This window comes from Poecilia reticulata, linkage group LG4, assembly GCF_000633615.1.
Source record: "Poecilia reticulata strain Guanapo linkage group LG4, Guppy_female_1.0+MT, whole genome shotgun sequence".
Classification (NCBI taxonomy): Eukaryota; Metazoa; Chordata; class Actinopteri; order Cyprinodontiformes; family Poeciliidae; genus Poecilia; species Poecilia reticulata.
The window spans coordinates 13964253-13985040 of record NC_024334.1 but is presented as its reverse complement, the minus strand read 5'-3'; the positions used below and the strand labels follow the sequence as shown (position 1 = coordinate 13985040).

Here is a 20788-nt window from a genome sequence, read left to right as displayed (position 1 = left end):
GATAGATAGATAGATAGATAGATAGATAGATAGATAGATAGATAGATAGATAGATAGATAGATAGATAGATAGATAGATAGATAGATAGATAGATGAACCTTATTATTACTGAAAAGTGAATATTATTACTGAAATAGATTAAGATTTTTTTTTCTACAGGGTATTGGTTTTTATTTCAGTCAAATATCCACAAGACATTTATTTCCTAATAATAATGTCTTGGAGGGATGCTCCGATCAGCTTTTTTGTTGCTGATTCTGATTTCCCATGAGGGTCGATCACTGTCAATCACCGATTGCTACCAATCACCTGGATTGGCTGTTAATTTTTCGCTTTAGGTATAAATGCTACGATCTGGCAAAATGGAAAAAAATGTGCAATAAATTCATCTAATTTAGACATAAACATGCAAAATACTTGCAGGCACTATACAGCAGCTAATCAGTCAAAAGGACAACTGAAAAACTTGCAATCAGAAAAATAATATTTAACAGTAAGGCTCTCTGTACCATAAGTTACACATAAGTCAAATAAATCTCACAACACTACCAACTAATGTCAAGTAAAATAGCAAACATTTATTCAAAGTCAAATCAGGTTGCATCAAAATAAACAATCCTGAGTTACTGAATCAAAACTTCCTGAGAACATGGCTGTTTTGTGCTGCCTCTGATCTTTATGACTGAGCTGAATTCTGCAGAATGACAGGAGGAGGCAGAGAAGATCGATTTTTTTCCCCCTGACATTATCTGTTTTAGGAGCGTAAGTTTTAATACATATGTAAAATATTTTGTCAGTTTGTTTAAGGTGCATGCTGCAGCTTTAAACAGACGTTTTGTGTGAGAGTTCATTGCGTGTGGAGGTTGAACGGCTCTCCGTATGTGAAATATTACTACAAGTGGTGCGTAGCGGCGGTTCAACAGCGAAAGCAGAACCAGCGTCTTACACCACTAGCTCGTTGACCTAAATTATTCTTTGGGTTATTTATTTAGCTTTCTGACCGTGATGCTAATCTGGATGAGTGTTGGTGGTTGTGCGCTGCTTTACCTGATGTCTGTTCGCTTTTTTCCTGCAGTGAGCCTCGATGTAGCCAAACTCCGTCAAGTGTTTGTTTTTTAAATGTCATATTAGACTTTTGTGTTGATGCATTTTGACGTGCTTCACCTCCGATGTATTTCTCCGTCGCAACACGCAAACGTCTGCATTCACTCAGCGTTTAAGTTCTTCACCACATTGCTTGCGCAGTGCGAAGGGAAGAGGACATGAGCTTCACACGCAGGCTGCGAAACGACAGCACAGCAGGTGATCGATCGGTTTTGGTGATTGGCAACAAGAGACGGTGATCGATGATCACCGATCATACACTTTTTCACGTAAATCGGCCGATTATGATCGGCCGATTTACACCTCTAAGTCTTGTATTTGTGCTGTGAAATGCTGTTTGGAATACATACCATGTTTGTCAATTTGAACTAATTGTCAAATTCATTTTGTACTCTTATCTGAGTGCGTGTGTATTTATTCCATATACATGTATGCTTTCATCTATTATTTTTAAACCTAGGTCATATCAGACAAGTATTTATGAACAATAAGTGAGACTGAACTATTTAGCTATTTTCTCAATGATTGAGTGATGTCCTGACTTAGTAATAATTCTGATATAAATGACTAATTGTTCTAATAATTGCCTTAGGCAATTACTAGAGTCATTCATAGTTAAAGTCCTCATCCAGCACAGCAGCAGTGAGTCACTCGTGGAAAACACAAAAAAATGTTTTAACTTAATGTAACAAAAAAAATTATTTTATTCTAAAGATCCACTGATCATTCCCACCTTCACAAAGCATTGCAGCTTTTTCACCTCTCTCTCTCTCTCTCTCTCTCTCTCTCTCTCTCTCTCTCTCTCTCTCTCTTTCTCTCTCTTTTTATTTTCAGCGGCATAAAAGGTAGAGGAGAAACTGAACAACAGTGCAATCAGTTGAGCAAAACCTCTTCAGCAGCTTAAAAATGTGAATATACCCACATTTTTCTTCTTTGGGTAAAAAGGTAACACTTTCCTTCACTGTTCCTTTGTCCAGGACTCCTGTCAAGCCTTCCCTTTAGATCCTTCCTCACTTACAAAAATAGAAATTATCAGACTCCAGAGAGATAAAATATGAATCCGCTTTAATTATAAATGTGCGTGGGCTTTCCTGGGATTGGCGAGAAGGTTGTGCTGTTCTGCTAAGAAGGGACTGCTTCACTGCGCTGGAAATTACACAGGTCTGGGAAAAAAAAGGAAGCAGCAGCAGCGGCACAGCGAAGTGGTAGTTATTTATTGATTAGTCGAGTGCAGCAAATGCCCTCTTTAAAAGAATAGTACTCTGGGATGCATGTAGAGGGACAGTGAGTGAAAAATAAAGAACTATGAGCTATAGGGGGATAAAAAATACTTCATACTGTAGCTGTGCTGAACACCTTGTTTCTTCTTGGCTGCTTTTTGTCTCCCTGAGGAAGAATAAAATAGAGAGATGCTGTCTTTGACAAAAAGCTCACTGGCCTTGAAATGTTATTTTAGGACCTGTGCTGTAGAGATGAAAACGTTCTCTGAATCAGGACAGACCTCTGTTCCATTAGTCAACACTCCTGTGCTTTACCTGGTAACACTGTTAGTTTATCACAACAAAAACTGATTGCTGCATTTCTTTTACACATTGCATTATCCCTATATCATGACTTTTTTTAGAAAATTTATCATGCATCTATATGGTCATGAAAAGTTGTACAGTCATTTTACCACAATTCCAAGTGCTGAGAGGAGTTATCAAATGACTATTATAACAACTTCTTGAAACAAAATCTCTCACTCGATAATTTGCCTATTCATTATTTAGTCATGTTTCATGGGGGCCAGTTGTTGAAGTCATTTATATTTTTAATAAATGTGATGAAATTGTCCACAAATAATGGAAAGATAATCAAAGACAGAGGCCCAGAAGGATGACTTCATTCAAACAAAAGAGAAACTAATAATCTGTCCTAAAACAGATTTTCTTAACACGTAGGATGTTAACGATTACCTTCCAGACCAATGCATTTCTGATTTTTAAAACTGCTTCTCTCTTCTACATAGTTAATCTTTACTTTTACAGTAATGACCACAAGTCCTCATTTCTTCCACTGATGATTTGTAAAAATGTAACCTTGCCATATGTCTCATCTCCCTTTAAATCAGTGGTTCTTAACCTTTTTTGAGGTACCAAACCCACCAGTTTCTTATGCGCATTCATGAAACCCTTCTGTAGTGATAAATAAAATATGATTTTTCCCCCCCCAAATTCAAGACATAGTCACTGCAAGATCCTTAAGTCTTCTTAAAAGGTAGAGTCTCTGAGAACAGTTCTTCAAAATATAGTCAGTGTTTTCAGCACAGTTGAGCTGACTGAATGACCCAAGGGATTTAAAATTTGCCACAGTTTCAACATCGAGAGAAACTGGAACCACTTTAAGGTCTTGTTTAGATTATTTAATTAGCTCTACATTCTTAAGAGAAAGAAAAACTAATAATAAATAATAAAGACTTTGCGGTATTCTGATTCATTAATGTAATTATATTAGTTGTGTTACCACCACCACGCCACAAGGGACAGCACCTACCCCGAAAAGATGCGAGTAAGGAGCAGATTTAGAAGTACACCGAAAGCTAGAGAATTTGGTAAAAATTGTGATTTTTGCTGAAGTAATTAATGACACAAGTTCAAATCCATGCTGACAGTGGAACTCCTTCCATCAGGGCTCCTCTGCAGCTCTGATTGTCTAAGCAATGTAACGTGATCCTCTGCAGCAAGTGATGGCAAAGCGGGGCGTCATCACGACTTTACACAAGTGTGTCTTTAACTTCGCGGCAGAAGCTCCACCGAACCCCTGAGATCGACTCATCGAACCCCTAGAGTTCGAGCGAACCCAGGTTAAGAACCACTGCTTTAAATGCTCCATTTGGAATTTCTCCCATTGAGCTCGATTTCTCTGGTGGAATTTGAACCTTGGAATCAGCAAATGGAAAGAGAAGTTGCGAAAAGTGATGTTGATTTTCTGTGCTATTTTTGAATTGAAGTCTGCCTATACACGGAGTGAAGGATGTGAACTTTGAGCCACTACAGTCAGAGTAAGACAAATGTTTCAGACATTTTATTGCTGGAAAAAGTTTTGTGACCCTACTTCCCATGTGGTTGTGTACACACAATTGCACAAGCAATTTTCTATTAGCTTCATGGAGCTGAGACATTACATACATCACAGCTAAACGTTAGCATATGGGTAAAATTAGATCAGATTGTTTCAACCAAAGTCCACACCTTCAACAAGCAATCGTTTCTCAATAGCTGAGGGTCCGAATGCTCCCGTTTAATCCTCCTGCTGTTCTAATTCGCGTGAGGCAGACGTCATGATCAGATGAACCAATAGGGGTCTCGTCAGTTCCTGAAATCCCCCCCAAAAAACATAAAAGCACATGTATGGTCAGTCTGACCCTTCTGGGATCGCGCACAAGCTCAAAAACCCACGCTGGGTCCGTTCAAACTCTCCTGGGACTCCTGACAGAACAAACTTTTTCAGTGGTATCAAGGCAGCTGTTGTTTTACTTGGAAGATTACTGCAGCAATATATTACAACTAGGAGCTGACCAAAACAAAACAGTGGTTTATAGTTAAGTGGTGTGTACTACTGGTATTCCCTGAAATTACAGGTAATTCTTAATTGGTACAACATTTCTTTAACATATAGGAAAGTTTGTCATTTTAACAGTTTGTGACAAATAACAGCTTCGGCGGAAAACAAATTAAACCAGTGTCAACGAATAGCCAAACATTGTAACTTCAGAAACGTCTTAATCATCTGACCAGGACTGCCATGATGTTCTGTTGCAAGGTATCCAGACATGACTCAGCGACGTTTCATTGCCATTAAGCAGAAATAGAAAGTGCATGTCCTACAGATCCAGATCTCTGCCTTTTAGTTCATAACAGGTTGTCCTTCCAGTCAATGGTCTCAAACACGATTTCCAATTAAATCCTAACAAGACACCCAATCCCAGTTCTGGTCACTGCTGTGAGTCCGTAACACATGTGGAATTTCTGTAAGCTAGGCTAAGTTGCCACACATTTTATGGATTTATGTAGCCCAATTACTTTTTTGAGAACATTGAATATAGAGCAGCTGATATATCTTGAGTTTAAATATTTCTTATTTTTCAACCTACAAGAAAAGGCCAATTAAATTCACCTGCACAGACTTAGCATTGCCCAATAAACCATTTTTAAGGTGGTTGGACTTGAGAACAACAAAGCATTAAAACACAGGTGCTACTAGCGGCATTAAAAGCAACCAAGCTGTCCTCCCCATTTTCTTTCCCTCCCATCTTGCCCCTGCTCATTTCTTACACATTACATTCTCCTCCCTCTACTTCCTCATCCCTGTAAGCAGTGCAGTGACCTGAACGATACAGTGGTGATTACCTCTGCAGTTCGATGCTGAGGTCTCATTTCCGAAGCTCCATAAGCATTCCTGGAGGCACAGCTCTGTGCTGATTGATGCGGTATAAAAGCCCGTGTTACAGTTGCAAAGTTTTCTGTAAAAACAAGCAGGGTCAGAATTTTCCATCTGCTTGGTTCCCCTGCATGTGTTCTACACTTGTATGGTTGCAGTCAAGGTTAAGGCTGTCTAATAAGAGCAGCTGTCGAGCATAGTGGCTTGAAATTTAAAATTACAGAATTTTGGGTTTCAAAAATGTTATGTCTCGACTTTTCCTTACAAATGCTAACATGTCAGTCACAGGGGAAAACACAACCCCATAGGTCACATAGGTCGGTGCGGTTTAGCACTCTATATTCTGGCATATTCAGGAGAATGTTTCCATCATATGTTACTCTCACTGGTCCAGCAGGGTTCAACACAAACGGTGTTGAATCCTGCATGCAGTCATGCTAGTGCAACAACAAATATGGCACAAGCATGTAATATTCCAGGAGAGGTTAGTGCTCACTATTCTTTAATTAGATTGAAATGTATTCGGATTAATTAATCCAAATGAATACTTTATGTGGGCACAAAGTTACTTAATCTAATCATGATGTGTGTTTCTGTGCACCTGTTTTATTCTCAATAGAAGTGCTTGCATTTGCAGAGTTGTAGAAATTCCCTAAAAGCACACAGAAGACATTGTATCTCTGTCTGTGCTGAATAATAGAAACAAACACAGTAATGTGTTGGTTCTGTCTCTGCTGAGCACGCAGAATGGACCCATGCCAGGGTGTGATAACAGTTGAGATGTTACTGCACTCCGTAATTAAACTAAAGGCTAAGCAACACGTGCTATTGGTCTTTCTGCAGTACAGAAGGAGAGACCTCAGACAGGCTTTGCTTCTCCAACAAAGCGTTTACCCACTGAAGGCAGAAGTACGTCACATTGACACAAGGCAGTTTACATAAACCAGCCCTCTCAGTCAGAATATTCTGATCAGGGCGTTTACATGATGCATTTTTAGTTCGATCTGCCAAGTACTCTGTATTCCTAATCAGAATTGTAAGCATGCGCATGATGCTATGGACCTCTTTGTCTTCCAAAGGCCCTGGGCAGATGAACTCCTTTCAACAGATGTTGAAATTCATTTTATGTTGACAGATTGAGATGGTTAATACAAATTACATATTTTTCTTTCAACTGTCATTTGAGATGTACTAAAGGGTTTTGAGAGGCCAAAATAAAACCGAACCCAAAGTGAAACCTCTTATACGTTTCAATTGCAGCAACATTCATTGTCTTTTAATTTACACAACATAGTATAGCTTAAAACCTTACATTTACCTTACATTTGCATACATGTGTGTGCAAGGTAAATGTATTCTTCTGTTCTTGTTTATGCACTTTATGATTTCATCCTATCTGGTTCAAACAAGACGGCTCGGTTTCTCCTTCCTGCTGCAGCACAGAGCAAGTGTGTGGCTGTGGATGTCTCAGTGTGTGTTTGAACATATGTCACTGCCATGCTGCCACTTCCACGTAGTAAATTCTCCATCATGACTATCAATATGATTAAATAGCAGTACCTGACCACATCCATCACGACACATAATCATAGAGAAGGTCATGCAGGTTCTGGGCGATATGGTGGGGGCTAATGGTGTAGGCGCGTTTAGTGTGAGTTCATTACTGTGTGTTCCAAGCTTTCATATCCTATTAGGTCTGATTACACAAAAGTAAGACAGTGAGTGGGTGTAATAGAATGAGGGAGTGACTGGTTCCCATCATGTTCATTTAGAAGTTTGCAATAAATCAACAGCTGAATTACTTTAGAAACTGAAATGTACATTGTCCTTGTTCCTGCTCTTAACTTCTGAAGTTTAGGTGTTTTAGCAGTGGTGAGCCCAGAGAGCGGTGTCACACTCTGGATGCATACATTCATTTATTTTTTTGCACAACAAAGTTCTTTCTCAAAAACCAAAAGCTAACAGTGTCAAAATTATTAGCCCCCTTGAGAACTGACCTTTCTCAATAGCCAAAGCACAAACCACTTTCACTTTGTAAAACGAAGGGTTGTCCTACAGTATGAGCATTTTATACACAGTTTAAAATCCTCATTAAGCATTTGAGAAGGAATCATACCAAAAACAAAACAATTCAGTTTAAACTCAGGAAAAAGAATTGTTGATGCTCTAAAAGCAGCAGAATATACAAAGTTATCACAGCGTTTAAGTGTCAAGAAGTGGAGTGAGAAGTATAATCAAGAAATTCAGAGTCCCACAGTACAGAACAAGTCTGGCAGAGGTAGGAAGCTAAAGATTTCAAAGACTCTGGAAAAACTAGTGAGAGGTGAGTCCACAGCGCCTAGAACCAACCACTGGTTAATGACAGAGCCAAGTCAGGAAGTGTACTGTCAAATAAGAGTCACTAGATAGAGCCCTGCATAGAAACAAACTGAGAATTTTGGCCAAGAAAAACTACACTTACACAGAAGAGATGCCTTCAAACCAGAAGTACTGAAGCTGAAGTATGCTAAGGACAATCTGGAGAAAGGTTATGCATACTGGAGCCATGTTCTTTGGTCAGATGAGAACAAAGTAAAGCTTGAGAGTTTGGAGAAAGAAGGGAGAGGTGTGTAACCTAAAGCACACTGTCCCCACAGTTTAACTTGGTGGTGGGAGTATCATGCTGTGGGGATGCTTCAGTGTGTCTGGAACTGGGAATCTGGTATAGGTTGACAAAAGAAGGATATGTGAGGATTCTGAAAGAAAACCTGAACATCTTCAGTTTGCCCCCGACTTCAACCAAAAACTGCGTGACCTTCTCTATGGATCATCACTTTGTCTCCTAACATCACAATGACCCAAAACACCCATCAAACCTGCTCAAGAGCTACCTGCAGAAAGCCAAGGTGAACGGTATTGACTGGTCTGCACAAAGCCCTGACTTGAATCTCATAGAAAATCTGTGGTGTACACTGAACAGCACGTCAATGGGAGAATACCTTCAAATCTGGAGGAGCTTGAAAGATTGGCCAAAGAAGAATGGGCTGGGATTCCTCTCCCAGCCAGAGGAACAGCACTTAGGTATTTAAAAAAAAATTCTAATTAAAATGAAATTTCATATGGGGAGAACGTGGGGGACAGGCTAATAATTTTGGCCTCAACTGTTGGTGGCAAAAAAGCTACATTAAATTGTAAACATGCAAAAAGCCTAACTAACATTTGTAAGCCAAATCTCCTTAATTTCAGATAGACTCAAACCGTTTTACCTTTTTGTTTTTTCTCTGATGCATTTAAACTGGGTCTACCTGCAGATGTGGCCTTGAACAAGAGCAACACCTTGGCTCTCCACTAAAAGGCTTGTCAAAACGTCCCATCTGGACCATTTTAAGAACAACTGACACTGCACTTGGAGGTCAACACTGTGCTCTCATGCATACCTTTAACAATCTTGTCGTGAAAAAGGAGATTTTTTTTTTCTTTTTTTAAGACATGACTGTTTTATGACCTGCAGTGGCAGTCACAGTCTCTCTTCCAGTGTTTGTGCAAGTATAGACATGCTCCTCAGGGTGTGGGTCTTTGACAGCGATGCAGCATGAGCACAGTATGCCCTTTATACAACAACTCATACTTTAAGAGCTCCTGGGCTGATTACAAAAACCTCAGCAGTAAACTAACACTCAGAGGGAATTAAAAAGGGCTGGGCAGATCTTCCTAATGAAATGTCTTTAGGGTGTCAGAAAGCAAAAAGTCTCTTTTTTTTTTGCTTATATTCAGTTAAATATTTCTAGAAACTCACAATGTCCATAGCAACTTTTGAACAAAGAAATTCCAGCCAGGCCAGGTGATGGATTGTCTACCCCGCCTCTCCCTAACTGGCCATCAAGCACATCTAACCCATATGTCTGACATGATATTACAGTTTGTTCCTGGACTACAAAACTACAGTTTTCTGACAAGCTCGGTACCTTAAGATAACTTTCAATTGTTAAATGAAAATCTATGGTAAGTTTTTCATTCTGCAGCTTAAGCCATAAATGCATTTTCCTACAAATGTGCCAGAGTTTAAATGAGGATAAATAAGCTTTCTGACAGAGTAAGGTTTATTGCAAGGAAGCATTGTTACAACAACAGCAAATATCTACCAAACAAATTTATTTTTTCTGTGGCAAGTTTGTGTTTCTGAAATAGTGGCAGCAATTTTTAACCACAAGGTGATAATAAGTTTGATGGCGGATGTATTGACCTTGTTTGAAAATGGCCAAATGAGTTCAAATTTCTTCGTTAAGATAGAGTTGTAGTACTTGACACTGGTCTTGGTCTCGAGACCTCTAGTAAAAGCAGGTCTCAGCCTCGTCTTGTACATGACCGTATTTGAACTTGGTCTCGTCTCGGACATTAATGGATTCTGTTTTCTAGACCAGTCGAGACCTCAACTGTGGAAATGTCACTAGATTGCCAAAACATTTTTAAAAATAATCATCCCTTGCTTTCATTGGATTTAAAACGAATTGATTTAAAGCCATGCAAAAACATTAAATGCTATTTATCTATTTTTGCTACCACTGTCACTCATACTCTAAGGATGCATTCATACCACGGCAAAATTAGAGACTCTAATTCATTTGTCTGGAAAGTCCAATTCATTTGGGAAGTGTGAATCCAAAACGGACTAAATAAGCAAACTCGGATCTGCCTACAAACCTCAGTCTCGGTGCGACTGAAATGAGCTCTGAAATGGTTGGAAGACAGTGAGAATGCAACTGGACTGGAGACCGTAACCAGGAAGCTAACTGCAGTGTAGGGCATTCTTGTCAATATATTACTCTCTGCTCTGCAGGCTAGCGAAGATGTTGTGTCAGTTGTCGTGGCAACGGGTCTGCGTGGAGACACAGAGAGCAAGGAAAATCAGAATAAAGTTGTTTGCACCTGTATCAGCTTATTTTCCCTTTGCTATGGCACTCGGCAGCTGCTGTAATTTTTAAACCTTAAATAAATGACAAAAACGGAATTGCCTCATTTGTCATCAAATACGATGACATTTAATTTGTCTCATATGTATAAAGTATATGAGTTATGGTTTGTTACATTTTGAGAAACAAATTTTAACAGCAGCAATTATGTAATAAATTATGCACTAATGTATAAGAGCATTGGTCCTCTCTTGCATCTTGACATAAACAAAATTGTTTATAGATTTATATGAAGGGAGAATACAAATTTTACATACCAAAAATATCAGCAATTTCTTCAGCTTTAACTTAAGCCATATTTATAGAAATCGGGTAAGAAAGAAAGGCGCTGCGATCATTTTTGTGACAGATTCTTGCTCAACCCGCATTGGAGCACTCTGATTTTGTGGACATGACTCACTGCATAATAATGGCGCCTGAAGGAGCGTCGCTAGCTTTAGCGGGAAATAGGCGATGTCCAAACTAGTAATCCCAATGGAGAAATCCTACAACCATTAAAATCTGACGCCGGTCCATTTTTTGTTTACTTTTTGTAAAGGAGGAAGTTGCGCTGGTCTCCTTCAGAGGGCTTGTGACGATTCCTTCAGTAGTTCTTGGTGCAGCGCCACCACAGGTGGCAGGGGGGACAGGTTTTTCAATTAGTCTGGGTCATTTGACAAGTGCAGTGTGAATGTAAACTGCAGTTCTGAAAATGTAACAATTGTTGCAATTTTGGTCCCCAATCAAACCGAGTCTACCAGACTATCACTTGTGAAAACACACAAAAAATAATACAATTCGGCTACATAAATCAAAGAATATATATATATAAAACAACGTGCTGTAAATTCTGCAACAATTTGCTTTCAGAATGACTACATCAAACTTTTATTGTCACTTAGAAAGGAAGCATGAAGAAGATTAGCTATATGTAAGTGAGGTTAACAAAAATAGCTATTAAGGGTTAGGAGTATGGTCTTGGCTCTGTCTCGTCCTCCATCGGTTTTCATATCAACCCTTAAAGGTCCTGGTCTTGTCTCAGTCATGCATTCTGGCCTTGGTCTTCATTATAATTCAGCAGTCACTCTATGCATTACAAGCAAAAACATCAACAAATCACTTACTCATCAAAACAAAATCTTTTTGGACTTTCCATAAACCTTCTGATACTGTGCTTCCTTGTCATATTTACCATAGCGTATACCAGGGTTAGACAACTGAAAAATGAAAGGTCACTTAAGGATAGAAACACTGTTAAATAAAAGAGACAGCCTCTTCCCCCTCTCCTCTTTTGAATATAAACTCCCCAGTGATGCTGTGAATGAAATTCAGATTAGACTCTACGCCTGACCTGGTAACTCCAAAAGACACAAGAACATATTGTAGCTGTAAGATATCAGGAGGGGAATACAGCAGATTGCAGATGTATAAAAAAGAAAAAAGTGTATGAATACGAAGGGAGAACAATGTTTTGCTACAGTGGAAATGAGGAAAGGGGAAAGAATCGTGCCTTAAGTCAGAGAAATGGAGTCCTGCAGAAGAACAGAGGGATGGAAAAGAAGCATATGAGGGGGGAGGTTAAGCAGACAGGAAAAGACATGAGGTAAATGGAAAGCTGGGAGTGTGGATGGAATTAAACACAGTTCAGGGTGACAGATGCCAGAAGGTAGCCATCCCCTCTGTTGACTCTGTTCTCTCCAGGGAGGAAATGTACTGTGTGGTATGTCACACATGCACAGAGGAATCATGCGTTACCATGTCTCTGTTGTACACATGATTTGATATAACGCAGAGCTACATTCCATCAACCTACAGAAAGACTGAAGCATGGATTTCCATATGTCGTGGACATATTGTACTCACTTATGCACTCAAACTGAAACTATGCATATAGCACAGGCAGGATTATGCAATGTGTAGGACTTCAAAAAAAGCGATATTTAAATTCTTATAGTCCGTTGTTATTTATATGTCCCCTTTCAGATAAAAGCTTATGAAAGAAGTGCCAACAATGAATCAACATATAAATTGGGACAAATTTCAAAAATGAAAAGATTTGTTAGATTATGTGTTATTACTCTGAGAGAATTTTAGGGTGTTTTCACCCCTCAAAGTCAAGGAGACTTGGTTCAGTTGGGAACCAAAATTGCAACATTTTAGTTGGTGCACTTCACTTTCACACGTTTCCCTCCTCATCTGTGGTGGTGCTGCACCAAGAACCACTGAGGGAAACGACATAAAAATCTCTGAAGAAACCAAGTTCAACTTCCTTCTTCACAAAATGTAAATGAAAGTGGAGAAGCATCAAATTTTAGTGGTTGTAGGATTTCTCTGTTGTTTTTAGCAAAAGACCACGAGCCATAAAGAGCTAGGTTGTTTTTGTTGTAATTACCCAGAATGCTATGCACTGTAGTCTACTTCCTGCTTCTGGAGAGGTCTCCAATCTGCTTAACATTCACATAAGCATTCGAACAGCACCAGAGTTCACTTGAACCAAACAAACATACTCTAGATTTGTAGGCGAATCAGAGTTTGATTACCAATCAAACTTAGACCTCCACAAACCAACCGGATTTTCTAGACAAACAAATTAGAGTTCATTTAGAGCGGACTAAATAGGCATTGGTGCACTTCACTTTCACACGTTTCCCTCCTCATCTGTGGTGGTGCTGCAACAAGAACCACTGAGGGAAACGACATGAAAATCTCAGAAGAAACCAAGTTCAACTTAGATAGATAGCAAATGCAAACGATTAAGAAGATTTTTGGCACTATAGTACATACATATACAAAAGTATCTTGGGTGTCCAAGGACACTTTGTGTTCTTCATTTTACAAACTTTTCACCATCAGTACTGACAGCCCTCTGACCTAATGTCGTTGGTTATTTGCTAATGTTGTGATGTGATATGATTGGATAGGATTTCTGCTCTGGCTGTTTAAAAGAATTGACATTCCCTCCACAGACTGAAAGCCTGACTTTCTGCCAAGCGTCTGTGCTCAGTGTTGCTACTGTCAAAAATAGACCTGTCATGAACAGAGTGAAGAGCTGCTACTGGGAGGCATCTGGCGTGCTTCTGACACTGTGCGGCACATTTAATGGTATCACAGGTATCGTCTTGAATGGCAAAGATCAGCTCAGAGGTTGTGTCACAGTCAGAGTTATGCTGTCTGACTCAAAAATTCAACAACCCTCACAAGATCATATTTAGCAACTTTCACAGAGCTTTATTCTGCTCAGAATGAGTTTCTGTGCCCAATGCAGACTCCTCCACATTGATCACAGTAGTCCCTCATACTCACACTTTTACTGTACACAACGCTGGCATTATGTATGGCAACAAACGTGTGACAATATCAACATCACAGTGTCTCATGCAGGAGTAATCTAAACTAATTGCGCTGACAAGATGTCAAACGTCGAACAATTAGATGTGTTAAATGGGCCAGTAATGACTGCTGAACAAGTCGGCCATATGGATGGGGCCCACTGAGATCTAACTGTTGGCAAGGAGCCCAACAGTGTTGTATCAAAGAGAGACGAGATAGATGAGAGAAGCAGGTGAATGAGGGTGGTGGAGAACTGCAGGAAGAGGATGATTTTATCCCGCTGAGCTGGCACAAAGAAGAGTGTTATGAATGGAGATGTCGAATTATGTTGATCCCTCCATCGCTACAAAAAAATGTCCTTATCCAAAACGCACCTGGAGTGTTGCTTTGATTCTTTCGTGCATGTTCGTGGAAGCCTTGAATCTCCCGTGGCAACCATTGTGAGGTGTGTGAACGCTTGCTCTCACAAAGCACCGCCTATTTATACAAAGGCCCACCTTTGAGAATCAGTCTCAAGCCAAGCCCCACAGAACAACCCTCCCCTCTGCTTTTTCCACTCGGCTCCTCCAGACTAGCAGCAGCAGCTGAAGACAAGGTGTCTGAAAGAGGAGGAGCTTAAAGAGAAGGAAGCCAGTTCCATTGCTTCAAAGCCTACGTTTACTCAGGTCTTGACGTTAAATTCAGATTCCTTTTGCTGAAATGTGACCGATTAAAATCAAATCAGACTTCTGTGTGATTGTTTACCACCCCAACATGAGCCGCAAGCGCAGAAGAATATTGACTTCCACCATTACTTCTGCTATTTACGGAAGTAATAATGAATGATTCTGTCTACAAAACAATTTGAAGTTATACAGCAATGGGACCTGACAGTATTGTCACAAGATTATAACAACACAAGAGAAGCTAATAAAAAAGAAGAATAACAAATATCAACGGCTTTTTAAGGAGCATCGACTGCAACTTCTGTAGAGAAGTCCATTTGGATGTGTAGTCGGATCCAAGAGTTGTGGGATTGCGATATGCTGCATTATGTTATGATTTGATACTGTACTTTCAAGCAATTATATACATAAACATGAAGTACATCAAGTAGGAGCCACTCGAAATATTTAGATGGTGAATTAGATTTTGTTAAGAATAAACTGGCACAACACTGACCAATTATTGCCAAAATAGTACTATGGGCGTAACATGACAAATTTATGCACACTGAGACTGGTTTCCCATATAAGAACAACTGTTAAAGTTAATTTTTAAATGTTGTGAAAGAGGGCTGTTGCTTTTTTAACAGATATGTTGCAAAGTATTATGACCTGCTTTACTCAAGTTTGCCACTACCAATTTGCTGAATTAGTGGCAGACTCCGTAAAGCTGCTCTTTAGTTAAACCTTCAAATTCCTTTGACATCATAAATCAGTTCTTAGCTCATGTTTGCCCCGTCACATTGCCTCACATCAAACATTCTGTTGTTAAATTCAGGGAATGATTGATGAAGGAAAGGTTAATAAAGCTGATGTTCTTAAACAGAACTTTGGCAAGTAGATTAAATCTGCCTGAGGGTCACCTAAGCAGTGCTTTGTTAGATAGATGAGTCAAAGGAGGAATCACAGGTTTGCTTTACATCGATTCCATCCTGCACAATATCAGGACTTTTATCCTCATCCCACAATATTTATAGCCTCATAAAAAAAGTAAGTTCTATTGAATATTTAGGTCTTTCAAAACTAAGGTTTACATTTGCTTTGAAAGAACACGCACATGCACGCACCCCCCCCCCCCCCCACACACACACACACACACGCGTGCACCCCCACACACACGGACATGCACAGCAATGTCCGTGTGTACACATACATGCACACACACCTATTCAAGCATAATTCTAATTCGAAAAAGTAGATCAAGCTAAAACTGACTGGCTGTGTATCTGCAGTCCATCTGGAAAACTGTCAAGAGTAACTAATCATGTTGCTATGCTCAAACTGTATGTAACTGTATTGTTTTGAAAATCCTCTCATTGTATTATGTACAAAATGAATTTGCCTCTCTACCAGCTTCCTGACATTGAATACAATGTTTTGTAAAACTACGGTCTACATCTAAGTCTTAAGCCAAAGTTTCATCCATTTACAAAACTAGTTTAGTTCAATAAAACACACAGATGGCATCATGCTGTTGAGATGCTTTCATCAGCAGAGACTAGAAAGCTGTGAGTATGCCTGAGAGAGGTTTATAGAGAGCTTTATAAATGTTGTAGAGTTATAAAATACACGTGGCAATGTCCAAACTACTGAATGTCCAAACTACTAAATATTCCAATGAGCACTGTTTAAGCCATAATCAGAAGCGGAAAAGCCTAAATATTTAGATAGTAAGCTAACTATTTAGCAAGTTATGTGTTAGTTATGCTAACACATAACTAAATATGGTTTAGCATTTTGGGCTATCAAAACCCAGGTGAAAAAAAAATACTTAAGTATACCTCAAACATACTTAAATTTGTGAAAGCACACTTTAAGTATACTAAATATTAAGTGTACTACCTATAAGTATATTTGAAGTATACTAAAAATACACTTGTATCAATTTCAAAATTAGTACTTTAAGCACACTTAAACATAATTGTTCCAAAATACACTTTTAATATATTAAATAAAAGTATACTTTAAGTAAAATATGAATGAATATGTATGAATTTTTAAGTGCCTTAATAATCTTTTACTATTTATTAAAATTGCATACAATAAAAAAAAATGATAATCATGATGTAATTTTTTAGAAAGTATCCAATCAATTTTCAGATGTGTGACGTAAAACCTTATAATCAACAGCATTAGCTCCAGTTCATACTGCAGACCAGATGGTGGCGGTATTGCACATTTTCATTTATTTAAAAAAACGCCACAAAGAGAAGAAAAAAATTAAAGAAGGGAAGATAACAGACGCTGTTTAAATTCGCCATTTTTACTCGCATAATATTGCCTTAAAAGTAGAGAGGGCCTTGACAATGGACCTTACTACAGGGGCCGCATTTCATTGGCTAATCCCCATTTTACGTCACAGCGCAGCTATCACATGGGTTACCGGCTCACAAACTCATGCTAATATACATTGTGGACTACCAGACCAACAGAAAGTTTTTGCATCAGGACTCGAAAAAAATTGGTTCTCCGTCAGTGTGGTATATGTACAGGCAATGTCAGGTATGCTGATCGTGTTTGTGGAACTAAAATTCAGATTTCCAAAATCTGAAACTGAAAGCCTTGCTTGGATCAAAGCTTGTGCACAACAACATTTGCAGCTCAAGGCCTGCTAAGTGTTGCTAGGTGGTGGTAAGTTTGCTTATTAATTATCTTCATTTAATTATCATCAGTGCAGTAAAGATATACAACTTACGTTGGTTTTTATAAATAATTATTTTATCAATTTTAATGTAACTTGTATGATTATTACAATAGGAATCATTCAGCTTCATGTTATAACTGCATGGAGGCTGTTTGTTACGAATTATACTTTAATTCATAAACTAACCAGGTTTTAATTAAGCTCCATAAGACAGAGAGATCATTTGGTAATCATAAATGTAAACTTTAGCACTGGCATAAACATACCAGGAACTGTGACCTTCAAATTAGCAGTATAGCAAAAAGCACATAAAGCTGTTACCAGTTTAATTAATTGAAATAAAATCAGAAGATATTAAATTTCTCTAAGCCTCTCATATAAAGTTGACAAAACTATTTACTTAACCATGTCTCCAAAGTAAAACCAGTCCTTACCAGCACATTTTACCCTCCAACTGAACCTCTTCCACCCACCTTGGACCACCAGGATCACCCGCCTACACGGTCCGAAAGACCGTAGACTCCCGTCAATGAGGTAGTGACTGACAATACTTCTTTGACTGGGAGAGCTGCGGTCCTGAGGTCTGTTTGTAGATCAGTCCTTTCCTTTAACAAGGCTTGCTTGCTTTACTGGACCAGTCTTTGCTGTTTAAATGTCGTTTTGTGTAAGAAAGATCATATGAACATGTAAACATCAATCCGACTTCATGAAAGCAATGGATGCGTCTTCTGATCGATCACTATGTACAGCTGATCTTTTGAAGCACATTTTTAATCAGTAGCTAATATTCACAGACATTATGTAGAATTAGGTTCCCGAGCTTGATGTGTGTCAGCTGTTCATGCTGAAAGCAGCCCAGTTTGTTTTTCAGTGAACCTTCTGATGCTAGAGTGACTTTGGATGTCATTTTAGAGGACATCAGAATCCTTTGGCCTTATTTTGTCTTCTCTCTTTCCAGCCTCCACACACACACAATCACAATATCCGAAGATGCAGGGCCTCATGATGTGTCCCTCATATAGTCTCACCTCTCAGAGGACACAGACATTGTTAAACTCGGGCAGGAAATGAGTTCTGTGCCATAATGTATGACACACAGGCCTCTGTGATCGCCCTGCCCTTCAAAACTGATGGATACTAATATGTCACTTCATGAAAATGTGTCATGAAAACTGAAAAAAAAGAAACAGCAAAACACAAAGACTGAGAGGAAATGGAGCAAAAATGACTCGCAGATCTATCAAGGTGCTAAAAAATCCTGTGTTCCTTCACTGCTTCGAATATGCAGTGATAACCTCCTCTACAGTGAATATCAGGTGTTTGTCAAAGAATATCAGGTGTTTGTCCTGGACATGCAAGCAGAAACAAAATCACTGCTCCTTTCTCTCCTATCATTTTTCTACTCAATTTTTTAGACTCCCAGCTTCCATCTAAGGGGAAAATTTTTTTTTCCTCTTATTTCTGCCTCTGAAGACACTTCAGGGGCCTAGGCGCTAGAACATTGTTCAGTGGAGCAAGGCTTTTCGTGCTGCAAATGAAAACCAAAATCCATTCTGCAGGCTGAATTATTAAAAAGCCACAAACCCGTGGAATCCCAGTGTCAATAAGAGACAGCGTGTGATGAAACAGTGTGGAGGGAAAAAGGGTCTGGAAACAGGGAAATGAAGGTCAAAATCTTTGCACAGGTGTAATAAATATGTATCAGGATATTCATGACAATGCAAGGTGTTATAAATCAATCAAGTTTCAGTTAAACAGATGTCAGAAAATGACGCATTACGGTCATGAGAGAACGAGAAACACCCTGCGCCAGGCTGAAGTTGAGGAGGTTCTGGCATTAATCAGGCCGACTCCTGGGTGCCTACCTTCTGACATTTTGAATTCATATCCTACTAGGATGTATGCTGGGTCTGTCCCAGATGCTGGAACCGTCTCAGCTGACTCCTTTCAATGCAGAAATGAGGTAGGTCTACTTTGAACACGCCTTAGAAGTGCAAACTAATCATCTCATCTCTACAGTCCAGCCAACCCACAGATGGGGTTCATTTCAATTCCATAAGAACGGCGTCTGGTTCTTCAAGTCATTTTAGATCATGACCACAGGTGAGGTGAGGGCAGCAAAGCAGACATACTGATAAAGTGCTTTGGTTTTCAGTATCAGTTATTTCCTCTCCCTGCTTCACCACAGTAGGGATCAAGATATTTTCAGATGATCCTCACAAGATTATATTTAGCCTCCCACCACCCATCCATCTCTACTGATTTCAGGATACTTACAGTTGCATTAACTTCTTTAAAAGGACAGATAATTATTTAATGAGCAACAGTGCGTATAGCTTATTGTGTAAGGTAAAAAAAGTCTATAAAATATAATAGTTTTATATATATATATATATATTAGTTCATTAGTCTTTCAGCAGCTTTTCCCTATAATATATTAGCCAATAATATATTTAATCACATCTCATCAGAAATAGCTGATAATGAAAATCCAAACGACCAACGTTGCTGATATATTGCAGCTAAACAAAGACAGGATGCCCATGAGCTGCAAAGAGGTGATCATTTCTCAAGAGGAAACGGGCGTCCTTTAGCTTTAATACTTCACAGCTTTAGTGTTTGATTGTCTCTTACCTTTAGAAATCATTGCCATCAAATTTTCATGTAATCCAAACACGCCCAATTTCTGTTCCGGCAGAGGTTCTGCAAGTCTACACTTGAAACCAGAGGTTTGCATACATTGAATATAAAGATGGCAGAGGATGTGTTCCTGCCATCTTTTTTTTCATCAATGTTTAAAGTTAAATCAGGCCAAAAACTAACTTGCACATGGTGATATATTAGAAACATGCCATATGAGAGTTAAACTGTAGACTTTGTTGCTCTGAGACAGAAGCACTACAGTTGCACTTGTGACTTATAAACAGGTTGGAACCAGTCCAGCGCTGGCAGTGGTGTGACCCCTGTATTGGTCTGCTGTGGTGGAGACAGAGCTGAGTCGGAAGGAGGAGCTCCTAAGGGTCGATCTATGTTCCTACCCTCATCTGTGGTCATGAGATTTGGGAACAAGATCACAGATTCAGGCAGTCAAAATGAGTTTTCTCTGCAGGGTGTCTGTCTTTAAGGGTTAAAGACAGACACCCTGTCTGTCTTTAGACAGGCTTCTCACCCTTAAAGACAGGGTGAGAAGCTCGGCCATTTTGGAGGGACTCAGAAGTGCTTCTCCTTCAAGAAGAGTCAGTTGAGGTGCCTGAGCACCTCCCTGGTGAGGCGTTCAGGGCTCCTTGGAACCAGGGACAGACCCAGAAGAAGATCCCTCCACCCCTGGTGGAGCTGGAACTCTGGGCTGTACACTAAGGCTGCTGCCCCCCATGACCGGACCCCAGATTATGAGAGAGATAATAGAAGGATGGAGAGGCTTCAAATCACACATTAAATGAACATATTGTCTTTAAAAAGAATGTCATTCAACCACAACCTCCTTGTTACTAGTTTGTTGAAAGGAGTCAAGGTTTTCTTTAATTAGTAAAGAGAATTTAGACAAGACTTTCTAGAATTTTCCAGAGTTGTTTTTATTTTTCTACATTAGCTGCTTCTCTTTGACTCGTTTTGTTAATTTTTGAAACTTGCTCACAATGAACCAGAGGCTCTTTAA

At 39.2% G+C, this 20788-nt stretch overlaps 1 protein-coding gene across 2 annotated transcripts in view; it reads right to left on the bottom strand.

Annotated features, from left to right (window-relative positions):
* Positions 1–20788, bottom strand: part of naaladl2 (N-acetylated alpha-linked acidic dipeptidase like 2) — a 415941-nt gene that overhangs the window by 321319 nt on the left and 73834 nt on the right. The window lies entirely within an intron of this gene.